Here is a 9,018-nt window from a genome sequence, read left to right on the forward strand (position 1 = left end):
ATTTCCCTTTGTTTCTGAAATCCACATGGCTGGGCTGCGGACTTTCCGGATCAGAGAGAAATGACTTGTCCTTGCGGCCCCATTTGGGAGGACCTGGGGTGGGATTTCACCCCTTTTACATTTCCTTCATCTTTTAGAAGTGCTCTCACTTTCCTTTGGAAAAAGGGGCTGCATTTCATGAAGTTTGCCACTAGACTGCACCCTTATCTATGATAAGAATTCTGTCTGTAGGACTGCTTTTAAGAAAAATATTTCTCTTGCTGGTTTGGTTCAGGAGCATCTCACTGTATGCAGTGAACATTCCCAGATCCTGATCTTCCTGCTTGCTTATCTGTTTGCTGAAAGGCATATTTTAAAAGAGAGCTCAAGCTTAAAGCTGCACTTTTATTTGTATTGCCAGAGGGGTTTTAGGTGTTGGCTGGGTGAGGGAGGAGGAGTTGTGTGTAGTGATTAAAAAACCCCAAAAAACCTAAAAACCAACAAGACCCTGAACAACCTCCCCTCCCCCCAAACCGCAAGACCTGTTTGCATTGCTTCTCCCCTCTGTCTGGGCGCTTGGAAAGGTAGGGGGAGAATTAGTATTCAGAAATTTGGTTGAAATATTTCAGGAACCATGGGGATCATGTTATTTTCCCTTTTGTGTCAAGTTCAGACTGGAAGAGTAGTGGCCCAGCAGTGTGCGGTGTGTGTTCTGACCCCGGCTCCTATTTCTTTCTGCACCAGCTCAGCGGCAAAGCTGACTCCAAGCACACTGGTAGCATTTAAGATGAATGGGGAAATTGTGGTGCTCCTTCCAGAGAAACATGAGTTGCTAGTTCCAGCCACCCTCTATTCTGAGAGAGACAGCCTCCAGTGACACGTCTTTTTGTCTAGCCGACTTCCAGTGGCTGGAAAATAAAATGTGTGAGGACAGGTAGAAGAAAGAGGGGGATGATTCATGCAGAAGACGAAAAAGCCTGTGGAGAGGAGGTGGAGGTAGTGGCTGGAGCTGGTCCTTGGGGTAGCACGCAGAGGGGCGGTGGAGGGCGCGTACTCTGCAACCCTGTAAATGTGAAGTGACCATTCCGTGTGTCTGCTTAGAAATGAGCCTAAGTCATGAGGGGTTGAGAGTTGGTAGGACAGAGCTGCTCTTCTGGGGACCTCAGGCAGGCTTCTGAAAACACAAGAGAAAGAATTCTTGGTAGCCTGGGGCTGTCTACTGTGATTTTTTTTTTTTTTTCCAAAGACGGGACTGACCAGTTGGGTTTGCTTGCATGAGTCCATACGTAACATAAGAGAGTGGAAGAGAGGTTCTGGTATGTGATGTTGGATTATGAGGCATGCCTATGGGCCTTTCTCCATTCTGTTTCCTTCCTCCCCTCCACTCTGTAGACCTAGATCTGTTCACGATCACCTTTGGAAAAAAAAATAATTTGCATCAATGAATTTAGCTAGGAGGGGCTCATTTATTTCTGCCAAATGCAAATGTCAGAGGTCAGGTTCCCTTCCCTCCTTTATTGCTGACGTGCTTTCCCTGCCATGAGCTTCCCAACTCTGCTTCCCACCCTGCCATGTCCGAGTTTTGATGCTTTCAACCACATTTTTCTTGGAGAAGTAAGAAGTTAAATATCATCCACTTGTGTCTCATCCCCTAGAGATCACTCCTCCCCATTCTTTTAAAAAACTAACTACATATCAAAACCAAGTCTCAAGAAATGCAACCAAGTAAAAGATTTATGCTTTTCTATGGACAACTTTCAAAGGACGAGTAACATTTTTATTTTATAAAGCTTGATTATTTTCTGTTGAGTTTTTAAGTGATTTTCAAGGCAAGGGAGACACCCGATAACACAGTTTGGGAAAACTGGACTTTTAATACGACTTAAAGTATCATGGGTTCCTCTAGTTGGAAAGGAAAAATGTCAGCTAAGGGTCTGTCTTCATTCTTTTCCTTTGCAATACTCTCCTCATGGCCTTAGACAGACTTGCCGAAACCATTCCCTGTGCTGAGTAATTACTCTGTGTTAAATATCTTATGAGATTGACATCAGTCCCTTTCCCAGAGACCAGCACACATCAGGCATACTGATGCTGTCACTTCATCTTAGTTTAAAATGAAGGTATGGGGGGCTCCTGGGTGGCTCAGTGGGTTAAGCCGCTGCCTTGGGCTCAGGTCATGATCTCAGGGTCCTGGGATCGAGTCCCTCGTCGGGCTCTCTGCTCAGCAGGGAGCCTGCTTCCCTCTCTCTCTCTCTCTGCCTGCCTCTCTGTCTGCTTGTGATCTCTCTCTGTCAAATAAATAAATAAAATCTTAAAAAAAAATGAAGGTATGGTCACCTTTAAGAAATAAAGCACCTGGTCGCTCGGGTTCCTCCCCAGGTAAGGGAAGTTAGCAAGACTGAGGTCTCTGCAGAATGTTTAAGGCAGCTCTGTTGTAGTGATGAGGCTGAAGGCTAGGTGGCAGAATAGATACATCATTTCAAACCCGCCTCCTTTCTCCACGGAAAGAAGCAGACGCCGGTGGAAGTCTTTAGCAACAGGGACAGGGTTTGGGAGCGGGGGTGCAAAGGCAGCGATGGAGGGCCACATCAATACCCTGTGGGTCCTCTGTACATCGCCCTGGCCTTGGCACTGCCCTTTGCCATGACAGCACCGATCCAGTGGAGGAGGGCAGCTTCCAAGTCCCACCAGCAGCTATATTCATGATCACTGTACCTTGGAGACAGGTAGGGCCAGGTCAGAGCTTGATTACTTTGTGTTCATCAAAGAATGTCCTGAAGCTTCTCTGATGAATAATTAGAATATGACCTTCAGCCAAAGTGCATAAAAGGTCCTCTAAAAAATTTTCAATGTTAATTATGGTATATTTCAACCATTCCAGGAGGAGAAGATAGTGTAGCAGATAGCCTCTACTCACCACACATGTTTAACGTGTTACCATGTTGCCATCCTTGTTTGAGATTTTGTTAAAAAGATCTACAGTGTTACAGAGAACAGCTCCCCCCTTCCCCCGCACACCCCCTCCCCTTCAGCCCCTGCCCCTTCTGTGCAGACGTAGCCACTCTTTTGAAAGAGCTTTGTATCTTTTTGCACAGCATTTTCCCTCGGTTTTACGTGAAGTTTCTTACAGAACAGAATTAGAACGATTTTGAGGGTGAAACCACAAGCTACTTAGAGTTAATTTTGTAGTGGTGCTTGGTATGGTGGCAATTTAACTACAGTCTACATTGACCCCAGGGCTGACTTTTGATGGAGCTGGAGCCAACTGTGACTCACAGGACTTATATTTCTATGTGAGCAATATGCAAGTTAATAGTTTTAAGAATTGATGTTTAGAAGGCTTCTGGAACCGTTCCAGAGAGATATGGCAGAATAGGGACAGCTCCATAAATACAGTTTCTGGATGGAGGCCTTCTTGGATCATGGGATCTGACATGTTTGTACAATGGACAGCCCTAGAGCTGTGTTTGAATTTTGGAAAAATGAGATTAACCAGAAAAAGTGATCTGTTGTGGTTTAAAAAAACAGTGTTGGTAGAATCAGATCTGGGAGGGAGGGGGATGGGCTACAGAGGGAAGATGGAATCACATGCGATAGGAGGAGAGAGAGAGAGTATGGTAACTGCTTGAAGCAGATGCAGCTGAGCCACGAAAAGGCCAAATAAAACCACAGTGCATGGTTGGAATCTAGGTTCCATTACAATTCAAGGGAAAGAAACCGTAAGAGCTAGTTTACCACCACTAGTTTACTGCCTAGTCCATAGGGCAGATTTGTGTGATTTAGAAAAAGATACCCTTCCTCAAGACACTTTACATCTATTTGTCAGCAAGTTGCTATGAAATACAGACTTTGTTTGAATAAGAAACTTTACTCTCCCTTCCAGGAAATTGTCATAATGAATGTGCAATCTACAGGACTCTTATTATGCAGTACCCAACCTGCGAAACTATGTGGTAGTACTGGTTGGAAAAGTTAAGCCTGGGTTCCAAACCATTAGGAAACACTGTTTTTCTACTAGTGTGGAAAGGATTGGTCTAGTGACATGGTTTTCAGAGTTGAGCCTGAATGGGCCTGAGCCCCTTCAAAGCAGCTGACGCTGGCTGACTCTGTTCTCAGCTGGGCCAGTCTATACCTTTGTGCCATTCCTTAGAGGAAACCATGCCTTTCCATGCTTGCGTGATTTTGCACAAGCTGTTTATTCTGGCAAGAATGGCTTTCCCCTCTGTTCTGATTAGTGAACTAATCATTACTAAAGATCCAATTGAAATCACATCTACGTAACAGATTTCCCCAACTCACATGTGTGATTTCCTAAAGAAGCCTGTGTAGCAGCATTTATCCTATGTGGTCCTCTGTGTCCTCATCGGTAAAATGGGGTGGGGGGAGACTTATTTCCTACCCTGAATGGTTGTTTTGAGCCTTGATCGAGGCAGTGTCTGTGAGCCTCATTAATGCTTACTCAGTATTACCTATGAGACCAAATCTTCCCCTTTAGACAGAATGTTTTGAAGGACCCAGGGTCTTACTCATCTTTATCTTACTTCCACTTGTTCTTCTTTTCCTACTTCTTGGCCAGGAGATTCCAGGACAGTTCCTAGCAGAGAAGGCCCTTAATAATTACTTATTAATTACTCTTGAATGAAAAACATTTGCTGACCCCTAATGATTCCAACATTTTTCTAATCACCTAGTTCTATGTCTGCATCACTCTGACAGTTGGTAATGTCCATGTTGGTGTGTTTCTATTCTGTCCCTTTATATACTAGTTTGGTCAACACTTTGTTTCTCAAATGTGAACCATTTAAATAACAGTATTTTAAAATCTTTTAAAATAACAATAAATTCCAATACACTCCTCTTGTTGAGCTTAAAATATGTTAATTATAGTGTAACCTAAATATGTACATATTAAGGCATAGGCTTCATAAGCTCATCTCACCGGAAAATCCAACAAATACGTAAATGAACTCAATCAAAACTGCAATCCCAACAAAATACAAAGTGATACCATTAATTTAGTGTGTGGATGTTTAGTTGATGTTTTGCTGAAAAGAAATCACTCATGTCATGATTATGGTTTAACTGTTACAGAGCAAGTTTTTTGAGGTTGGTGTATACGTGTTTGATGTCCTTTTGATGATTTAATTCTCTATTTTTTTTTTTTTAAATTACAATGGAGTCATGGCTTATGTAGTGGTTAAAGTAAGCTTGAAATACAAAAATCAAGTATAATCAAAATTCCTCTTGAGAACTCCTTTAATCCCTTGCGACATCTTTACTTCCATGACATGGTATCGTGTCCCCCTACTCGGTGCTGTGGGTTGTCTCAGGGTTGGGCTCACATCCACTCTTGAGCCCATGACAATGAACATGGTGCTACTTGGCTCTCATGCCTTTGAAGATGGAACATGTTTTCTAGAGCTGCAGGCAAGGCTGACTGATGTGGGAAATCTGCATACAGCTGGTGACAAGCCTTGGACAAAAACACGTATCAAGCAAATATAAAGAACATGAACGGGGCATCTGGGTGGCTCAGTTGGTTAAGCATCCGACTCTCGGTTTCAGCTCAGGTTATGATCTCAGGGTGCCTGGGGTCCAACATCTGGAGCTACACTCAGTGGGGAGTCTGTTTGGGATTCTCTTTCCCTCTCATTCTGCCCCTCTCCCCCCCATGCTCACTCACACACTCTCAAAATAAATATATAAATAAATTAAAAAAAAAGAACATGAACAGTCTGTACTATGATGGCGGGGAGGTGTGTGTTGGAGGTTGCACGCAGAGATGGCATGAGACATGCGAGGGGGCCACCGATTTGCAGGTAAACATGAGTGCTGGAGTGGATGTACCACATACAGCATGAATATCACGACCCACAAGACCCTTTTACTCGTGTAGACTTAGAACAGATACAAGCACCAATCTAGACACCAAGCAGGGCAGAGAAGCATCTTCATCATAAGCCAACCAGAGAGATAACATCTATTTGGAGTAAGGACTGAGAGGCTGAGGGGAGAGATGTGGGATTTACCTAGTTAGCAGACACTGGGTGTGGAGGACAGGTTTCCCCGAGCCCCATGCTTTGTTCTCACTTTTGTTTCAATGATTACTCTATTTTTTCTATTTTTTAATTTTAAAAAATTTTATTTATTTTTAATTTCTTTTCAGTGTTCCAGAATTCATTGTTTATGCACCACACCTAGTGTTCCATGCAATACGAGGGGAGAGTGGTGGAAGTTTGGGTGAGCCTGGTGGTGGGTATTATGAAGGGCACGTATTGCATGGAGTACTGGGTGTGGTGGATGACTCTATTTTTAAAAAAAAATTACTTTGATTTTAATGCCAGTATAGTTAACATACAACGTTATTTTAGTTTCAGGTGTACAGGACAGTGATTTCGTGCTTCCATACAACATGCAGTCTGAGCCCCGAGCTTTGAACACCACTGTCCTTTCAGATGAAAGCAGCTCAACCTCGAGCAAGTTACTTGACCTTCCCTTGGCTCAATTTATTCTTCTGTAAAATGGGCTCTGGTACCTATCAATGGGCTGGTAAGATGGTTAAATGAGATAATCTCTAAATCACTTAGCACTATTCCATAGTGTCTGAGTTGCTAGGGCGCTGCGACAAAGTCACACAAGTGACAGAAGTTTATGGTCTGACCATTCAGGTGAACTGAAGGTCAAGGTATTAGCAGGGCCCGGCTCCTTAGGAAGGCACCAGGGAAGGATCTGTTCAGGGTCTCTCTGGTAGCTTCTGGTAGTTCCCTTGGCTTTGGCAGCCTGACTGCAGTCTATGTCCAAATTTCCCTTTTTAAAAGGACCCCAGTCATATGGGATTAGGGGCCACTCTACTCCAGGATGACCTTGTCTTACCCGATTACACCCGTGATGGATGGCCCTCTTTCCAAACACATTCATGCGGTGAGGGACTTGTCGTTAGCACTTCAATATATGAATTTGGCGGGGGGCATAATTCAACCCATACCACATAGAAATGCTCAGGTGGTAGTTATTATTCACAGTACCTTCAAACACCTTTCCATAGGGCCATTTTTGCCTCCAGGTCTACGTCTCTGTTCTTTCCAGGCTTGATTATGTTTAGAAAGAAAGTGCCCCGAGAGCAGGTGGTTTGACTGTGGGGCTCAGTACTGTGCTGTCCAGGGTCTAGAGCAGCTGCGGGCCCCTAGCAGACCCAGTGAGTGTTTGTAGGTAAGTGAATGAGGTCTATTTCTGTCTTCCTTTCTATTTATTTATTTTTATTACTCAGTAGCCAGCCTCTCTCCCTAGTTACCTTTTCCAGATTGCCAAAATATTAAAGGCAAAAGGCATGAAACTGAACAAATTTTAATTTCCTTTGTTGATAATGATTAAATCCTCCATAATCACTTGCTCCCTGCAGCCAGTTAGAAACCCAGCCAGATGGCAGAGGGCAGCGGGGTTGCTGATGGGGATAGGGGGTGGAGGTGCCTGTGTTGGAGATAGCTAGAGCCCAATCTGGACCCTTCCTGGGGCTTGATTTTGGGCAGGGTTGGGGGTTTGGAATGCATATGATCCAACATTAAGTGTCTGGGAAGAAGCCAATGAGGTCAATATTGGCTCTTTTGGTTGAAAGTCAAAGTCAAAATGAGGGACCACAGGCCTGGAAAAATATAGGGGCTTTATTGGGTGTGACAGGGTCACCAGTGGGGGTCAGAAAAGAGTGGTGGATGCCCCCTTCATCTGGAACAATGACTCTGTGTTCACAAACCACCAGTGCCGGCCCCAAAGATGTGGCCACCTGTGTCAGTGGGCTCCTGTTCTGAAAACATGTCAGGAGTTGTGTGAGTCATGGACTCAGGAACTGGAGTGTGAAACACAGATGGAAAATGCTCTGTATTCTACAGACTTAGAGATGAACTGTCATAGATAGGCTAAGGAGCTATGAGTTGGTATCTGGACTCAATCCCCCACTACTCTGAAAAGAGAAATGAGTGAAAAAACACTAATAATGTACCAGCATCATAGAGGTCCCTGTGTATCTGTCTATCTACCTAGCTGTTTTCTCAGAGCTGTAGAACTAATGTCCCAAATGCACGCAGCCCCCAGCCAAAAGCAGGAAGGATCCAGGCTGGCTGGGGGACTGGGGAGAAACATGGATTCAAGAGGGGCAGTAGCAAAGTCGCAGTTCACTTTCAGCCCATGGGTACAATTTGGGGCCAATTAAAACAGTGTGGGCTCGCTCACCCTGGCTTTTTTTAAATTAAAGATTTAACTAGTTATTTAGCTTTATTTAAGAACGTTTTTATTGTGGAGAATCTCAAACATACACAAAAGTGGACAGGAATATCACAATCGCCATGAGCCCATCCCTCAGCCCGAGCAACCATTATTCTACAGCCATCCTGCCCCATATGTATGGGCTCTACCCACTTCCTCCATTTCTACTGACTGAATCTTAACACACAGTGAAAATGTAACTCTTCAGCTTCGGATACACTATTCTATTGATGGAGCTTCTTTTTTCTTCCACCCTGAAAATTCACCCAGACATTCTCGAAAGATAACTGGGAGATAGATGATTTTCTTCTACATTATGGAGCAAGAATTTGGTGACCAATAAGGAATATTTGAGGAAAGTGGGTGTGTGGAGGATACATGACTTTGAGGTTCTACAGTCTGGACATCTGAGAGGATGGTGTGGGAGGTAGATGATCCGGGCAGAGGAAGCACTGGAGAAAAGTAGAGAGAAGGAGGTAGATAGAGTACATCCGGGGAAAGCTAGCTCGAACACAGACAGTACAGCTGGGCTAGGAAGAGCAGAGCTGGTGGGAGTGGTTTGGGGACCATCCATACAAATGTGATAATAGAGTATGAACTCCCAGAGGTAGGGCTCTGGGAGAAAAGAGCGCCATAGTTTGGGCTTAGGAGGAGAAGTCAAGTTTTACAGGCAGTCATACTTCATTTTGCAGGAAAGCCTCTGCTGTGATAGTTCGGGGGGAGGAAGTGTGGGTGGAGGACACCTGTTTGATTTGCTCTTGCTGAAGGAGGTCAAGAGCTGGT

The sequence above is a fragment of the Lutra lutra genome, chromosome 3 (assembly GCF_902655055.1).
Source record: "Lutra lutra chromosome 3, mLutLut1.2, whole genome shotgun sequence".
Lineage (NCBI taxonomy): Eukaryota > Metazoa > Chordata > Mammalia > Carnivora > Mustelidae > Lutra > Lutra lutra.